At 45.0% G+C, this 18,426-nt stretch overlaps 2 long non-coding RNA genes across 2 annotated transcripts; one reads left to right on the top strand and one right to left on the bottom strand.

Moving 5' to 3' along the window:
- Positions 1–5,371: 5,371 nt before the first annotated feature.
- On the bottom strand, positions 5,372–13,176 carry LOC138352342 (uncharacterized). The gene is made up of 2 exons (XR_011222762.1): positions 12,872–13,176; positions 5,372–6,327 (listed from the first exon to the last, which is right to left on the bottom strand). It is a non-coding gene; the product is annotated as an uncharacterized lncRNA (long non-coding RNA).
- An 8-nt stretch (positions 13,177–13,184) lies between these two features.
- Positions 13,185–17,982, top strand: LOC138352343 (uncharacterized). Its single transcript, XR_011222763.1, has 2 exons — positions 13,185–15,835; positions 16,138–17,982. It is a non-coding gene; the product is annotated as an uncharacterized lncRNA (long non-coding RNA).
- Positions 17,983–18,426: the final 444 nt, after the last annotated feature.

Genomic DNA, 18,426 nt, shown 5'->3' on the forward strand with positions numbered 1-18,426 from the left:
ACTGGATGAGGGGCGGTGTGCAGGACAAACATAAAAATTTTGACACTAGCTCTCCACAATATTAACTGGGATTCTGAATTCAATAATACCCATGATATAAATTCATTAGCTAACCTCTTCCTCTCCAAAACTCTAAGCCTCTACAACCTTCATTGTCCCCTTCTTACAAAGCAAGTAACTGACAAAAGATTAAACAATCCATGGCTCACAAGTGGCATTCTCAACTCAATCAACAAGAAACATGAATATGAGAAGAAAGTTAGGATTGGCCTAGTTTCAAAGGAAGTAGCTAAAAGGTACTCATCAATGCTTACCAGTATCATAAGAAAGGCAAAACTTGCATATTATGTGAATAGATTCAATGAAGCAAAAGGCAACATGAAAAACACTTGGAAATGGTCACTGCTTGATCGCAAGCGGGGATTTTTCTGGCGGGGGAGAAAGAAACAATTGCGCAGCGCGTCCCGCGGCGTTGCGCGGGCAGTTTGGGGCCTGTATAAATACGGGCGCACACTGGGGCTCTGCCTCACTCCGCCTGCCCTCGCCGCTGCCCTCGCAAAACTATAATGGTATAATAGTATAATATAACTGTATACTGTATAATATACAGTATGGTTGATAGCGTGGTTGGTAGGCCACGGGGTCCTTGCCGTGTGTGGTGTGCTCTCTGCTAGGCACGTCGCCCTCTGACGTCCCGCCCGGCCGTGTTGCCCGGGGTGTTAGCCCCAGGCCCTTCGGTGTCCCGGAGTCCCCAGGTACGTCTTCCCCGAGTGGCGCCGATCAAGATGTCCCCAGACGTCCGTCGGCCGGTGTAAGTCCGGCATGTAGTCCCCAGACGTACGTCTGGCCGGTGTTGCCCGGTGTGTTATTTCATGCTTTCCGCCGTCCAGGCCCTCAGGCACGTGCCCTGCTTGCCTGGGGGGTAGCCAGGACCGTTCCCACATGTCCTCCGTCTGGCCGGTGTTGCCGGCAAGTTGGTTCCCAGGCGCTCCCGCCTGGCCGGTGTAGCCTGGTGTGTTTGTCTTAAGCGCCCTGCCCGTCCGGTGTAGCAGGGATTCCTCCTACGTCGTAAGTTCAGCGTTCGTCTGCCTGCCCGTTCGCCTGTGTCGTCTGTTGTTCTTCTTCGTCGGAGGGAGACGCCGGCGTTGGAGCAAGGACCCGAGATCAGCTCGACGACGATGGCAGGTTTACGTCTACGGGTACGCACCACAGGCCCTGGGTTCGGCGTTGACGCCGGCAATCCAGGATGACTTCGTTATGTTCGTTAAGTCCTCGGCGCCCAGTTCCAGGGGCCGTGCCCTGGACAGGGGGGTGGCCCCCATGTTGCCCGGGGCACGGTATCCTCCAGCAGATGGCGGCGTCGAAGCGTCGTCGGGAACGTCGTATATTTAATGATTCCCATTCTTTGCCTCCTTAAGACACTGTAAATTATGTCTTTCTCACACTTGGTGTGAGAAAAAAAAAATTTGGAAGGTTTCTTATCTTGTACTAGCAGACTTCTCGCGACATGCCTTGCCCTTATTCATATTTATGTTCCACATTTCAGCACCGACATGCCTCTGCTTTCAGATCACCTCGGATTCACTTTGCCCCAGCCTAACTTTACTCAGGCATTCGTAGCCTTGTGCATGTCGTACGTTCACTCTTCGCGTCCGCTGTGTCACAGTTTGCTTGTTCACTTTTCCTTGTCTTACGTCATTAAGTAAAGTCGCCAGGATGTCCTATTTGCAGAGTTATAAGTAATTTATTAAGTAAAGTCAGACAGGACGTCCTATTTGCAGTATTTGCGGGCCCTTAATTTGCTTTACGTTCCCTGGCCCTGCATTTTGCCTAGTTTCCTCAGTTACGATACTTTCGCTGGGCCCTTGCAGTTTATTCACGTCGCTTATTTGGTTATATTTATGTTATGCATCTCCTCCGTTCTCTTAATGTAACATGGCTATATTCCACGCCGATTGTATACCCTTATTTTGTACTTGCAGATACCACGTGACATGCCTGCCCTTTTCATAATTATGTTCTACATTTCAGCGCTAACATGCCTCCTGTTCCAGGTTACCTCGCTCTCTTTCCCAACCAGCCTCCTTAATTTACCCCGACAGTTGATGCGTTGCTTGTCGCACGTTTATTTGTACGTTGCTGTGTTCAGTATGCTTGCCTATGTTACCCTGCCTTCCTCATTAAGTAAAGTCAGCCAGGATGTGCTATTTGCAGAATTACTAAGTAAATTATTAAGTGAAGTCAGCCAGGCAGTGCTCGTTGCAGAGTTACTAAGAAATTAAAGTCAGCCAGGATGTGTTTAGCAGAGTTCCTAGAATTATTAAGTAAAGTCAGACAGTATGTGTTTTGCAGAGTCCCTAGAATTATTAAGTAAAGTCAGACAGGCTGTGCTATTTGCAGTTTCGCGAGCCCTTATTTTTTAGCTTCACGTATCCTGGCCCTGCAATTTGCCTAGAGTCATAGGTAGTTACAGTAGTTTATGCTTGGCTATTGCAGTTTATTCACGTCACTTCTATGGTTATTTATGTTATGCTTTCCTCCGTTGCTTAATGTAAAATTGGTTTTATTTATTCTAGGGCGATTGTTCCATTTAGCCTACCACAATTTAATACATCTTACTTATTTGCTAACATTTGTGCTGTGCTTCATTTATGGTTGTCATTAAGTATGTTTCTATTTATTATAGGGCGAAATGTCCCATTCACCACTTTTCATCCCTGTTACTCATTTGGTTACACTTGTGTCGTGCATCCTTTGTTTGTTATAAAAACATTTTGTTTGTTTACTATAGGGCGTTTTGTTACATTTAGCGTTAAGTTATTTAGCTTACGTTAAATAAATAAAATAAATAAATTTACTCCGACAGTTGATGCGTTGCTCATGTCGCATGTTTATTTTTGCGTCGCTGTGTCCAGTATGCTTGCCCACTTTTACCCTGCCTTACGTCATTAAGTAAAGACAGCCAGGATGTGCTATTTGCAGAGTTACCAAGTAATTTATTAAGTAAAGTCAGACAGGCAGTGCTAGTTGCAGAGTTACTAAGTAAATTATTAAGTAAAGTCAGCCAGGATGTGCTATTTGCAGAGTTCCTAAGTATTATTAAGTAAAGTCAGACAGGATGTGCTATTTGCAGTATTCGCGGGCCCCCTTTTTTTTAGCTTCACGTCTCCTGGCCCTGCATTTTTGCCTAGTTTCATCGGTAGTTACAGTAGTTCATGCTTAGCTTTGCAGTTAGTTTCCTCAGTGGTTACAGTATTTACGCTTGGCTCTTGCAGTTTATTCACGTTACTTATTTGGTTCTATTTATGTTATGCTTCACCCCCGTTCTCTTAATGTAAAAATGGTTATATATGCACGCCGATTGTATCCCCTTATTTTGTACCTGCAGACATCACGTGCCATGACTTGCCCCTATTCACGTGACCTGGACAGGGGGGTGGCCCCCACGTTGCCTGGGGCACGGTACACTCCAGCAGATGGCGGCGTCGAAGCGTCGTCGGGAACGTCGTATATGTAATGATATCCCGTTCTTTGCCTTCCTAAGACAATGTAAATTAGATTTTATACGCTTATATGGAAGGTTTCTTATTTTGTACTGGCAGACATCTCGCGACATGCCCTGCCCTTCCTCTTAATTACGTTCTACATTTCAGCACTAACATGCCTCCTGCTTTCAGATTACCACGGATTCCTTTTTCTGACCAGGGGGAGAAAGATACTGGCAGTATGGGGCGTTAAAGTTTATTGAAGATTAAATTCTGCAGAACATGTAAATGTATAAAGTTCAAATATAAAGTAAGTAATTATATAAAGTTTATATTAAACACGGTTTATATTATAGGCTTATAACAAAGTTGATGTTATTAAACTTAATATTGAACATGTAAATATATAAAGTTTCAAAATATATAATTTAAGGACTATATAACGTTTATATTAAAATATATAAAGTAAATATATAAAGTAAGAATTAACAGTAACAATTCCAAGTCCGAGGACTAGATTTAACTTAAAAGGTACACCCGTAGTAAGTATGAGACCTTAGCCTATAGTGACATGGAAACTAATTCTGCAGAAACCTAAAGGTTAACTGGTACTAGAATTAAGGCCGAGTGCAAATGTGTAGTAATTATATAACACTAGGATATAACAGGCAGGACACAAAGAATAACTAATAAGTGAGAGACCACATAACACGTAATGTACCCGGCCAAGAGGCCGTAAAAGACCTAATGGATAAGGAGAAGGGGGTGTGACTACAAGTAGGGCTTACTAGCACCTAGACTGGGCAAAGTATTAGCTGCGGACAGCGGGACACTTGGGGACCGGCGCTGCACCCCCCTTCCCACATGCAGTGGGGAGACAATCGGGACAACTGTGCAAAGCATGACGGGGGTACAAAAGCAGCCGCTTGCAAAGGGGGGGGAGGGTGGGGTTTTGCGAGGGCAGCGGCGAGGGCAGGCGGAGTGAGGCAGAGCCCCAGTGTGCGCCCGTATTTATACAGGCCCCAAACTGCCCGCGCAACGCCGCGGGACGCGCTGCGCAATTGTTTCCTTCTCCCCCGCCAGAAAAATCCCCGCTTGCGATCAAGCAGTGACCATTTTCTGACCAGGGGGAGAAAGATACTGGCAGTATGGGGCGTTAAAGTTTATTGAAGATTAAATTCTGCAGAACATGTAAATGTATAAAGTTCAAATATAAAGTAAGTAATTATATAAAGTTTATATTAAACACGGTTTATATTATAGGCTTATAACAAAGTTGATGTTATTAAACTTAATATTGAACATGTAAATATATAAAGTTTCAAAATATATAATTTAAGGACTATATAACGTTTATATTAAAATATATAAAGTAAATATATAAAGTAAGAATTAACAGTAACAATTCCAAGTCCGAGGACTAGATTTAACTTAAAAGGTACACCCGTAGTAAGTATGAGACCTTAGCCTATAGTGACATGGAAACTAATTCTGCAGAAACCTAAAGGTTAACTGGTACTAGAATTAAGGCCGAGTGCAAATGTGTAGTAATTATATAACACTAGGATATAACAGGCAGGACACAAAGAATAACTAATAAGTGAGAGACCACATAACACGTAATGTACCCGGCCAAGAGGCCGTAAAAGACCTAATGGATAAGGAGAAGGGGGTGTGACTACAAGTAGGGCTTACTAGCACCTAGACTGGGCAAAGTATTAGCTGCGGACAGCGGGACACTTGGGGACCGGCGCTGCACCCCCACCGCAGGCCAGCGGCCGGACCCCCCCCCCGAAGGGCGAGTGCCAGCTGGCCGCGTGAGGCACTCAATGTAGCAGAGCAACAACGTCCCGTCTGACGTAGGAGGTGGGCACTACTCTTCCGCCTGCCGTTTGCCATTATTTCTGATGTGGCGAGCCCGTCCCGAGACAGCTGGGTGCGGGGCGTAGTCATCTGAAGTCAAGCCTAGCGCCGAGAGGGCAGCGCGTAGGATCCTGGAGAAATCTCGCCTGGTGACAGGAGCGCTTGTAGGATCTGTGCTTGTAGGATCCGAAGAGTGTTGATTCCTGACCATGTAAGCGATACCTGGTCCAGTCGGAGCGTGCGTCGATTTTTTGTCGCGTAGCTCACCTCCCCCGGGCTGAAAGATATAAGGCAGTAAGGGTGGGCAGAAGCGGCGTGCAGTGTTATCGTGACAGGCAAGAGCACAGACGAGAGGGAAACCCTAGCTGAATCAATACGGAGACGAAAAACGGGGGAGGGAGCCCGGCAGCAGGAATTAAGAGAAACCTTAATTAACAATCCTGGATGAATAAAGAGCATCCGAATAATTATACTGTAGCAATGAAGGGGGGCTAACAAATCTAAGAATCTTCCAGCAAACGGAAGGGGGAAGTACCTTTGCTAAGAGCCAAGGTGGGAGAAAACCGGTAGAACAGCAAGGAGGCACAAAGCAACTATAACAGGGTAAGACGAAACACTATAAATCTTGAATATAAACAATACATATACCAAGAAAGGGTATAACAACTAAGCAACATATACATAAACAATAAAATGGAATAAGAACCAATTCTTAAAGCCAAATCTATAACATGCTTGTGTCCTAATCGGATGTAGAATGTGAGCGGGGAACATTACCCTTGGTCTCTATCCCATCTCTGCCTCCAGACGGGTGATTGGGCTGGATAGAAGCCAAGGAGTCTGCCTTGAGTGGCCGCTGAGTGTAGTCTTGTGTTGTCAATGAGCGTCTGCGAGCCGCAGCTAGTACGCCGTGAACTTCGGCAACATCTTTAGAACAGGAGCAAAGTGAAATCGACGGCAGGGAGCTGCCATTCAGTAACTGTAATAAGGATAATAATAAGAATACAATGTCGTAAATAATCGTACAATGAAGAATACAATGTAATATCGTAAATAACAGATGACGGCAAGTGCCGCAGAATGGAAGAAATTAAGAAAGCAACGCCAAACCATAATAACAATTTATATTTTAATAAAATAATACTGGAATGACAGTAACGGTACGGAGTAATATTAATACTGCCATATAGCCCAGCAAATAAAGAGAAGATAATAGTATTAACGTAGGCCCTGGGCGGCTGCATCCCGGCACCGCTGCGTGCGTTGATGGTGATCAGAGGAATATCCGGCTCGCGTTCTCTTCCTCGCCGCAGTAGGGTGTGAAGGGGGGGGGGGGGGGGGTTCCGGCTTGTCGTGGCTGCGAATAAAGGGAACAGAAGAAACCGGCATTGAGCGCCAAGCGGGCAGAGCGCAGTGGAAGGAATAGCGGTTGGAGGTAAGGGGCCCCTAACCTAATGATAGATGAGGTAAAATTAAATAGAATACTATTACGTAGTAGGAAACAACAAAGGCGAAGGAACAAGAAGAGTAAAATAGCCCAGAAGGCCGGATGGCCAAAGAACGTTAGCGACCTATGGCCAACAGCATGCTGGCTGCGCTGGCCAACCACAAGCTGGCCGACGTCATGCTAACTGACTGGCTTGAGCTTGCCGAAAGGAAGGCCGAATGGCCAGTTTTTTGCATGACACCGAGCGTGAGGCCAGCTAAACTTCTCGGTAGCGTCCAAATGTAACTTAATGTACTGTCGATACGATGAAGAATGGGTGGTCAGATATAATGCACAAATTCAGAATAGAATATATAATGAGGGAAACGAGTGTAATAGGACGAAATAACCGGAGGAGAAAAAAAAATTGTGGGGGGGGGGGGGGGCCACCCGAATGCACTGCAACTAGCGTACCTTAGCTGAAAATAACTTAAAGGCACAGAGGCAAAGCAATAGATTAATACAAATCCTAATTGATAGTCCCTTAATAACAAATTGAACGTGAAACTTAAACAAAGAGTAAATTGCGGGAGAAAAATTTTTCCGTAATAAATACAAATCAAATTGCGAGTCCAACAATAACAAAATTAACAGACACGCAGACGTAGGAGGAACCGATAAGCCGCGGCTCGCGCACCGCTAGCCATACCTAAACATACCTAGACAGGAAGGGGAGAAGCATAAAGGTAGCCCAGCCAAAGACTAGTAATTAGTAATTAGTAACTCTGCAAATAGCACATCCTGGCTGACTTAATAATTTACTTAGTAACTCTGCAAATAGCACATCCTGGCTGACTTCTTAATAATTTACTTAGTAACTCTGCAAATAGCACATCCTGGCTGACTTTACTTAATAATTTACTTAGTAACTCTGCAAATAGCACATCCTGGCTGACTTTACTTAATAATTTACTTAGTAACTCTGCAAATAGCCCATCCTGGCTGACTTTACTTAATAATTTATTTAGTAACTCTGCAAATAGCACATCCTGGCTGACTTTACGTAATGACGTAAGGCAAGGAAAAAGAACAAACATACTGAACACAGCAACGCAAAATTAAACATGCGACATGAACAAAGCAACAACTGTCGGAGTAAATTAAGGTAGGCTGTTTGGGAAAAGGAATCCGTGGTAATCTGAAAGCAGGAGGCATGTTAGTGCTGAAATGTAGAACGTAATTAAGAGGAAGGGCAAGGCATGTCGCGAGATGTCTGCCAGTACAAAATAAGAAACCTTCCATATAAGCGTATAAAATCTTAATTTACATTGTCTTAGGAAGGCAAAGAACGGGATATCATTAAATATACGACGTTCCCGACGACGCTTCGACGCCGCCATCTGCTGGAGTGTACCGTGTCCCAGGCAACGTGGGGGCCACCCCCCTGTCCAGGTCACCTGAATAGGGCAAGTCATGGCACGTGAAGTCTGCAGGTACAAAATAAGGGTATACAATCGGCGTGCATATATAACCATTTTTACATTAAGAGAACGGAGGGAAAGCATAACAAATATAACCTGATAAGTAACGTGAATAAACTGCAAGAGCCAAGCGTAAATACTGTAACCACTGAGGAAACTAAACTGCAAAGCTAAGCATAAACTACTGTAACTACCGATGAAACTAGGCAAAAATGCAGGGCCAGGAGACGTGAAGCTAAAATAAGGGCCCGCGAATACTGCAAATAGCACATCCTGTCTGACTTTACTTAATAATTCTTAGGAACTCTGCAAATAGCACATCCTGGCTGACTTTACTTAATAATTTACTTAGTAACTCTGCAACTAGCACTGCCTGTCTGACTTTACTTAATAAATTACTTGGTAACTCTGCAAATAGCACATCCTGGCTGTCTTTACTTGACGTAAGGCAGGGTAAAAGTGGGCAAGCATACTGGACACAGCAACGCAAAAATAAACATGCGACATGAGCAACGCATCAACTGTCGGAGTAAATTAAGGAGGCTGATTGGGAAAGAAAATCCGAGGTAACCTGAAACAGGAGGCATGTTAGCGCCGAGATGTAGAACATAATTATGAATAGGGCAAGGCATGGCACGTGGTATCTGCAAGTACAAAAAGGGTATACAATCGGTGTGGATATATAGCCATATTACATTAAGGGAACGGAGGAGATGCATAACAAATATAACCAAATAAGCGACGTGAATAACTGCAAGAGCCAAACGAAAGTACTGTAACTACTGAGGAAACTAGGCAAACTGTGCTATTATAACATAATTACAATTAATACAATTATAACATAAATAATTATAAATTGCAAAACAAAGTATGCTCAAAATAAAGCTGGACTATAATTCGTTAGAGAAACGGGATTAACACTTGTAAGTTTCCACAGTCGGTGGCTGTGGAAACGTTCCGGGCTACACCGGCAGATGAAACGTCTGGATAAACCAGCGGCCTGGGGGGGGGGGCCCACTGTGGCTTCCGGGCTACCAGGCAGACAACACGTCTGGATAAACCAGCGGCCTGAAAGACCACATATTTATATGGCCAATGTAAATAAGATACCTGGCTAACATCGCCAGCTTAACTCACCACAGGAAGAACGTCGGCTGGACATGAACCCCCGAGCGCAGACAGCGAAGACGGCAGCGGCTATGCCAACCTTCGTGGCTACATTGGGCAGACAAAACGTCTGGAGAAAACCAGCGGCCTGGGGGGCCGCAGTAGATTCCGGGCTACACCGGCAGACAACACGTCTGGATAAACCCGCGGCCAGGAAGGCCGTGTATTTATATGACCAATATAAATATAATACCTGTAGAACATCGTCGGCTTAACTCATCGCAGGAAGGACGTCGGCTTAACTCATCGCAGGAAGGACGTCGGCTTAACTCATCGCAGGAAGGACGTCGGCTTAACTCATCGCAGGAAGGACGTCGGCTTAACTCATCGCAGGAAGGACGTCGGCTTAACTCATCGCAGGAAGGACGTCGGCTTAACTCATCGCAGGAAGGACGTCGGCTTAACTCATCGCAGGAAGGACGTCGGCTTAACTCATCGCAGGAAGGACGTCGGCTTAACTCATCGCAGGAAGGACGTCGGCTTAACTCATCGCAGGAAGGACGTCGGCTTAACTCATCGCAGGAAGGACGTCGGCTTAACTCATCGCAGGAAGGACGTCGGCTTAACTCATCGCAGGAAGGACGTCGGCTTAACTCATCGCAGGAAGGACGTCGGCTTAACTCATCGCAGGAAGGACGTCGGCTTAACTCATCGCAGGAAGGACGTCGGCTTAACTCATCGCAGGAAGGACGTCGGCTTAACTCATCGCAGGAAGGACGTCGGCTTAACTCATCGCAGGAAGGACGTCGGCTTAACTCATCGCAGGAAGGACGTCGGCTTAACTCATCGCAGGAAGGACGTCGGCTTAACTCATCGCAGGAAGGACGTCGGCTTAACTCATCGCAGGAAGGACGTCGGCTTAACTCATCGCAGGAAGGACGTCGGCTTAACTCATCGCAGGAAGGACGTCGGCTTAACTCATCGCAGGAAGGACGTCGGCTTAACTCATCGCAGGAAGGACGTCGGCTTAACTCATCGCAGGAAGGACGTCGGCTTGGGAGCAGCCCCTGAACGCAGTCAGCTAAGACGGCAGCGGCTGTCAACCTTCCTGGCTTCCTGGCTACGTTGGGCAGACTAAACGTCTGAATAAACCAGCGGCCTGGGAAGCAGCAGTATCTTCCGGGCTACACTGAGCAGACAATACGTCTGATAACCAGCGGCCTGGGAGGCCGCAGTATATTCCGGGCTACACCGAGCAGACAATACGTCTGATAACCAGCGTCCTGGGAGGCCACACATGTCTGGATAAGCCAGCAGCCGGGAGGCTGCAGATTCTTCTGGGCTACACCGGGCAGACAAAACGACTGTAAAAACGTTTACTGGTACTGGTAAACGAAACTGGTACTGTCTAGCGTCAGTACTTAATAACTTTGACAAAGTCAAGGAAACAAGTATAAAGGTAAAACAGTAAGTAAAATGACATGCACTTAGGCAATGCATAATTAGTAATAAATTGCGGATGGAACTAATCAATACGAGTCCGAGATAAACTTAAAGGGAGAGGCATGAGGCCCGAAGACAGCAACTAGGACATCCTAGCTGACTTTACTTAAAGGTGAAGCATAAGTTAAACAATTGTAAACCAGTAAAGTAAAAACATGCAGCAAGGGCAATGTAAAATGCAGGACATTTGCTGAGGAAACTAAACAAAAATGCAGGGCCAGAAGAAACTTAAAGCAAGAGGCAAGGGCCCGATCCCAACAACTATCACATCCTAGCTGACTTTACATAATAACTTAAAGGCAAAGCGGAGGTTAAACAAACGAATGTAAAACCAGCAAAGAAACTAGCAGCTTGACACTGCATAAAATTCATTAATAAATTAAGGAAACTTATGGAAAACAAGTCCATAAAAACTTAAAGCTAGAGGCCGGAGGCCTGTGACACAGCAGCTAGCATAACCTAGCTGACTTTACATAATAACTTAAAGGCAATAGCAAAAGTTAAACAAACAAATGTAAAACCAGCTAAAGAAAACGTGCAGCTTGACACTGCATAAAATTCATTAATAAAGGAAAGTTATGGAAAAACAAGTCCATGAAACAAAGCTAGGAGCCAGAGGCCTGAGACACTGCGGCTAGCCTAACCTAGCCGACTTTACCTAATAACTTATAGGCAAGCAAAGTTACACAAACCTAAGTGTAAAACCTGCAAAGAAAACATGCAGCTTGACACTGCATTAAATTTAATAATAAATTAAGGAAACTTATGGAAAACACAAGTCCAAGAAAATTTAAAGCTAGAGGCCGGAGGCCTGAGACACAGCAGCTAGCATAACCTAGCTGACTTTACCTAATAACTTATAGGCAATGACCAAAAGTTAAAACAACCTAAATGTAAAACCAGCTAAAGAAACACGCAGCTTGACACTGCATAAATTTCAGTAGTAAATTAAGGAAACTTGTGGGAAACCAAGTACACGAAAACAAAGCTAGGGGCCAGAGGCCTGTGACACAGCAGCTTGCCTAACCTAGCTAACTTTACCTACTAACTTAAAGGCAATGACCAGAAGTTAAAACAAACCTAAATTTAAATCCAGCTAAAGAAACATGCAGCTTAACACTGCATAAATTTCAGTAGTAAATTAAGGAAACTTGTGGGAAAACAGGTCCATGAAAACAAAGCTAGGGGCCAGAGGCCTGTGACACAGCAGCTAGCCTAACCTAGCTGACTTTCCCTAATAACTTAAAGGCAATAAGCTAAAGTTAAATAAAACTAAATGTACAACCTGCAAAGAAACAGGGAGCTTGACACTGCAATAAATTCGTTAATAAGTTAAGGAAACTTATGGAAAAACTAGTCCATTAAACTTAAAGCAGGTGGCCAGAGGCCTGTGACTCGGCAGCTAGCCTAACCTAGCTGACTTTACCTAATAACTTAAGGCAATAAGCAAAAGTTAAAACAGACCTGAATGAAAAGCCTGCAAAAGAAACATGCAGCTTGCCACCATTAAATTCATTAATAAATTAAGGAACTTATGAAAATACAAATCCAAGAAAATTAAAGCTAGGGGCGAAAGCAAAGGTAAAATTACAGTAAATATTGTAGCGTGAGGAAACACACCCTGACTAACAGTCAGACTGTAAGGAAGGACATATAAAGAACGTAAATAATAAATAACGGCATAACAGAAGTCGCCCAACAGCATACCTCACGTCGACTGGGTGGGGAGCTTAAGGACAGGGCTGAGCAGATGGGGAAGGAGAGGGTAGGGGTGGACAGGCCTCCTCCCGAGTGTGGTTCAAATAACAGCCACCTACTGGAGAAAACCCAGTGCCCCATAACACCGAGGGTCACCTTCCCCTCTAGGACCACTGCACCTGCATTTGGTCACCAACGCTGAACCACCAGGCGTGCTTCAGGGCGCGCGCGCCAACAAAGAGACAAACACTGGTCTGACGCGCCAACACAAACACTGGTCCCGCGCGCCAACAAAACACAAAAACTACCTTAAATGTTGAGAAGGGCAGGACGCCCCTAACGGGTCGCTCCGAGTCGTTGTCGCGAGGAACTGTTGTAGGGTCCATGCTGTGAGAACAGTAGAGCGGGCTAACTTGTGTGTTTACGACTCGCTGAGCAGCAGTGAGTTTTGCGAGGGCAGCGGCGAGGGCAGGCGGAGTGAGGCAGAGCCCCAGTGTGCGCCCGTATTTATACAGGCCCCAAACTGCCCGCGCAACGCCGCGGGACGCGCTGCGCAATTGTTTCCTTCTCCCCCGCCAGAAAAATCCCCGCTTGCGATCAAGCAGTGACCATTTCCCAAACAGCCTACCTTAATTTACTCCGACAGTTGATGCTTTGCTCATGTCGCTTGTTTATTTTTGCGTTGCTGTGTTCAGTATGTTTGTTCATTTTCCTTGCCTTACGTCATTAAGTAATGTCAGCCAGGATGTGCTATTTGCAGAGTTACTAATTAAATTATTAAGTAAAGTCAGCCAGGATGTGCTATTTGTAGAGTTACTATGTAATTATTAAGTAGTCAGCCAGGATGTGCTGTTTGCAGAGTTCCTAAGTAAATTATTAAGTAAAGTCAGCCAGGATGTGCTATTTGCAGAGTTACTAAGTAAATTATTAAGTAAAGTCACCCAGGATGTGCTATTTGCAGAGTTCCTAAGTAAATTATTAAGTAAAGTCAGCCAGGATGTGCTATTTGCAGTGTTACTAAGTAAATTATTAAGTCAGCCAGGATGTGCTATTTGCAGAGTTACTAATTACTAATTACTAGTCTTTTGCTGGGCTACCTTTATGCTTCTCCCCTTCCTGTCTAGGTATGTTTAGGTATGGCTAGCGGTGCGCGAGCCGCGGCTTATCGGTTGCCCCCCCCCCCCCCCCCTGGTTCCCTGTTTACTCGGTCTCGCCCGCTTACTTCCGCATTCTTCCACCCCATTCTACGTTATCGCCTCTCGCTTTTGGGCCTATGTCCTTTCTCAGACCGGGTTGTGTGCCGTCCAGCGCGCCTCGGCGACGTTATCTTTTCTTCGGCCCTCTGTCATTTCCGCCCCCCCCCCCCCAGCCGTGCGGGCTCGCCTGTGGGAAACGTCCCCTTGGTTCCTCCTACGTCTGCGTGTCTGTTAAATCTGTTATTGTTGGACTCGCAATTTGATTTGTATTTATTACGGCAAATTTTTCTCCCGCAATTTACTCTTTGTTTAAGTTTCACGTTCAATTTGTTATTAAGGGACTATCAATTAGGATTTGTATTATTCTATTGCTTTGCCTCTCTGCCTTTAAGTTATTTTCAGCTAAGGTACGCTAGTTGCAGTGCATTCGGGTGGGGCCCCCCCCCACAATTTTTTTTTCCTCTGGTTATTTCGTCCTATTACACTCGTTTCCCTCATTATATATTCTGATTATTGTGCATTATATTTGACCACCCATTCTTCATCGTATCGTCAGTACATTAAGGTACATTTGGATGCTACCGAGAAGTTTAGCATGGCCTCGTGCACGGTGTCATGCAAAAAACTGGCCATTCGGCCTACGTTTCGGCAAGCTCAAGCCAGTCAGTTAGCATGACGTCGGCCAGCTTGTGGTTGGCCAGCGCAGCCAGCATGCTGTTGGCCATACGGTCGCTAACGTTCTTTGGCCATCCGGCCTTCTGGGCTATTTTACTCTTCTTGTTCCTTCGCCATTGTTGTTTCCTACTACGTAATAGTATTCCATTTAATTTTACCTCATCTATCATTAGGTTAGGGGCCCTTACCTCCAACCGCTATTCCTTCCACTGCGCTCTGCCCGCTTGGCGCTCAATGCCGGCTTCTTCTGTTCCCTTTATTCGCAGCCACGACAAGCCGGAACCCCCCCCCCCCTTCCACACCCTACTGCGGCGAGGAAGAGAACGCGAGCCGGATATTCCTCTGATCACCATCAACGCACGCAGCGGTGCCGGGATGCAGCCGCCCAGGGCCTACGTTAATACTATTATCTTCTCTTTATTTGCTGGGCTATATGGCAGTATTAATATTATTCCGTACCGTCACTGTCATTCCAGTATTATTTTATTAAAATATAAATTGCTATTATGGTTTGGCGTTGCTTTCTTAATTTCTTCCATTCTGCGGCACTTGCCGTCATCGGTTATTTACGATATTACATTGTAGTCTTCATTGTACGATTATTTACGACATTGTATGCTTATTATTATCCTTATTACAGTTACTGAATGGCAGCTCCCTGCCGTCGATTTCACTTTGCTCCTGTTCTAAAGATGTTGCCGAAGTTCACGGCGTACTAGCTGCGGCTCGCAGACGCTCATTGACAACACAAGACTACTCTCAGCGGCCACTTAAGGCAGACTCCTTGGCTTCTATCCAGCCCAATCACCCGTCTGGAGGCAGAGATGGGATAGAGACCAAGGGTAATGTTCCCCGCTCACATTCTACATCCGCTTAGGACACAAGCATGTTATAGATTTGGCTTTAAGAATTGGTTCTTATTCCATTTTATTGTTTATGTATATGTTGCTTAGTTGTTATACCCGTTCTTGGTATATGTATTGTTTATATTCAAGATTTATAGTGTTTCGTCTTACCCTGTTATAGTTGCTTTGTGCTTCCTTGCTGTTCTCCTACTGGTTTTCTCCCACCTTTGCTCTTAGCAAAGGTACTTCCCCCTTCCGTTTGCTGGAAGATTCTTAGAATTGTTAGCCCCCCTTCATTGCTACAGTATAATTATTCGGATGCTCTTTATTCATCCAGGATTGTTAATTAAGGTTTCTCTTAATTCCTGCTGCCGGGCTCCCTCCCCCGTTTTTTCGTCTCCGTATTGATTCAGCTAGGGTTTCCCTCTCGTCTGTGCTCTTGCCTGTCACGATAACACTGCACGCCGCTTCTGCCCACCCTTACTGCCTTATATCTTTCAGCTCGGGGGAGGTGAGCTACGCGACAAAAAATCGACGCACGCTCCGACTGGACCAGGTATCGCTTACATGGTCAGGCCTAAATTATTATTATAATTATTCGGATGCTCTTTATTCATCCAGGATTGTTAATTAAGGTTTCTCTTAATTCCTGCTGCCGGGCTCCCTCCCCCGTTTTTTCGTCTCCGTATTGATTCAGCTAGGGTTTCCCTCTCGTCTGTGCTCTTGCCTGTCACGATAACACTGCACGCCGCTTCTGCCCACCCTTACTGCCTTATATCTTTCAGCTCGGGGGAGGTGAGCTACGCCACAAAAAAAAAAAAAAAAAAAAAAAATCGACGCACGCTCCGACTGGACCAGGTATCGCTTACATGGTCAGGAATCAACACTCTTCGGATCCTACAAGCACAGATCCTACAAGCGCGCCTGTCACCAGGCGAGATTTCTCCAGGATCCTACGCGCTGCCCTCTCGGCGCTAGGCTTGACTCAGATGACTACGCTCCGCACCCAGCTGTCTCGGGACGGGCTCGCCACATCAGAAATAATGGCAGACGGCAGGCGGAAGAGTAGTGCTCACATCCTACGTCAGGCGGGACGTTGTTGCTCTGCTACATTGAGTGCCTCACGCGGCCAGCTGGCACTCGCCCTTCGGGGGGGGGGGGGGGTCCGGCCGCTGGCCTGCGGTGGGGGTGCAGCGCCGGTCCCCAAGTGTCCCGCTGTCCGCAGCTAATACTTTGCCCAGTCTAGGTGCTAGTAAGCCCTACTTGTAGTCACACCCCTTCTCCTTATCCATTAGGTCTTTTACGGCCTCTTGGCCGGGTACATTACGTGTTATGTGGTCTCTCACTTATTAGTTATTCTTTGTGTCCTGCCTGTTATATCCTAGTGTTATATAATTACTACACATTTGCACTCGGCCTTAATTCTAGTACCAGTTAACCTTTAGGTTTCTGCAGAATTAGTTTCCATGTCACTATAGGCTAAGGTCTCATACTTACTACGGGTGTACCTTTTAAGTTAAATCTAGTCCTCGGACTTGGAATTGTTACTGTTAATTCTTACTTTATATATTTACTTTATATATTTTAATATAAACGTTATATAGTCCTTAAATTATATATTTTGAAACTTTATATATTTACATGTTCAATATTAAGTTTAATAATATCAACTTTGTTATAAGCCTATAATATAAACCGTGTTTAATATAAACTTTATATAATTACTTACTTTATATTTGAACTTTATACATTTACATGTTCTGCAGAATTTAATCTTCAATAAACTTTAACGCCCCATACTGCCAGTATCTTTCTCCCCCTGGTCAGAAAATGGTCACTGCTTGATCGCAAGCGGGGATTTTTCTGGCGGGGGAGAAAGAAACAATTGCGCAGCGCGTCCCGCGGCGTTGCGCGGGCAGTTTGGGGCCTGTATAAATACGGGCGCACACTGGGGCTCTGCCTCACTCCGCCTGCCCTCGCCGCTGCCCTCGCAAAACCCCACCCTCCCTCCCCTTTGCAAGCGCCTGCTTTTGTACCCCCGTCATGCTTTGCACAGTTGTCCCGATTGTCTCCCCACTGCATGTGGGAAGGGGGGTGCAGCGCCGGTCCCCAAGTGTCCCGCTGTCCGCAGCTAATACTTTGCCCAGTCTAGGTGCTAGTAAGCCCTACTTGTAGTCACACCCCTTCTCCTTATCCATTAGGTCTTTTACGGCCTCTTGGCCGGGTACATTACGTGTTATGTGGTCTCTCACTTATTAGTTATTCTTTGTGTCCTGCCTGTTATATCCTAGTGTTATATAATTACTACACATTTGCACTCGGCCTTAATTCTAGTACCAGTTAACCTTTAGGTTTCTGCAGAATTAGTTTCCATGTCACTATAGGCTAAGGTCTCATACTTACTACGGGTGTACCTTTTAAGTTAAATCTAGTCCTCGGACTTGGAATTGTTACTGTTAATTCTTACTTTATATATTTACTTTATATATTTTAATATAAACGTTATATAGTCCTTAAATTATATATTTTGAAACTTTATATATTTACATGTTCAATATTAAGTTTAATAATATCAACTTTGTTATAAGCCTATAATATAAACCGTGTTTAATATAAACTTTATATAATTACTTACTTTATATTTGAACTTTATACATTTACATGTTCTGCAGAATTTAATCTTCAATAAACTTTAACGCCCCATACTGCCAGTATCTTTCTCCCCCTGGTCAGAAAAACTATCTCTAGTATCCTAGGAACTAAGCAACACTCACATAACCAGATAAAACTCTACAAGGATGGGGATATACCGTCAACTGATTTAGAAATGGCAAATGAATTTAATAGTTTCTTTTCATCGGTTGGTGCTAATCTTGCCAGTAAAATCCCACAGACTCAGACACATATTAACACATATCTCTCAGGCAGCTATCCAAACTCTCTTCTCCTTTCACCAATCAGCCCGGCAGATGTTGTGTCCATCATACACTCTCTAAAAACCAAGGCAGGGAACACCAGTGAAATTCCGTCCATTGTGTACAAGAGAGCCTCCCATGCCCTTGCCCCACCCATAGCACTACTGTTCAACAAATCTATAGAGTGTCACACCTTCCCTGATATCCTCAAAAAAGCAAGAGTAACGCCAGT

Source organism: Procambarus clarkii, chromosome 53, assembly GCF_040958095.1.
Source record: "Procambarus clarkii isolate CNS0578487 chromosome 53, FALCON_Pclarkii_2.0, whole genome shotgun sequence".
Lineage (NCBI taxonomy): Eukaryota > Metazoa > Arthropoda > Malacostraca > Decapoda > Cambaridae > Procambarus > Procambarus clarkii.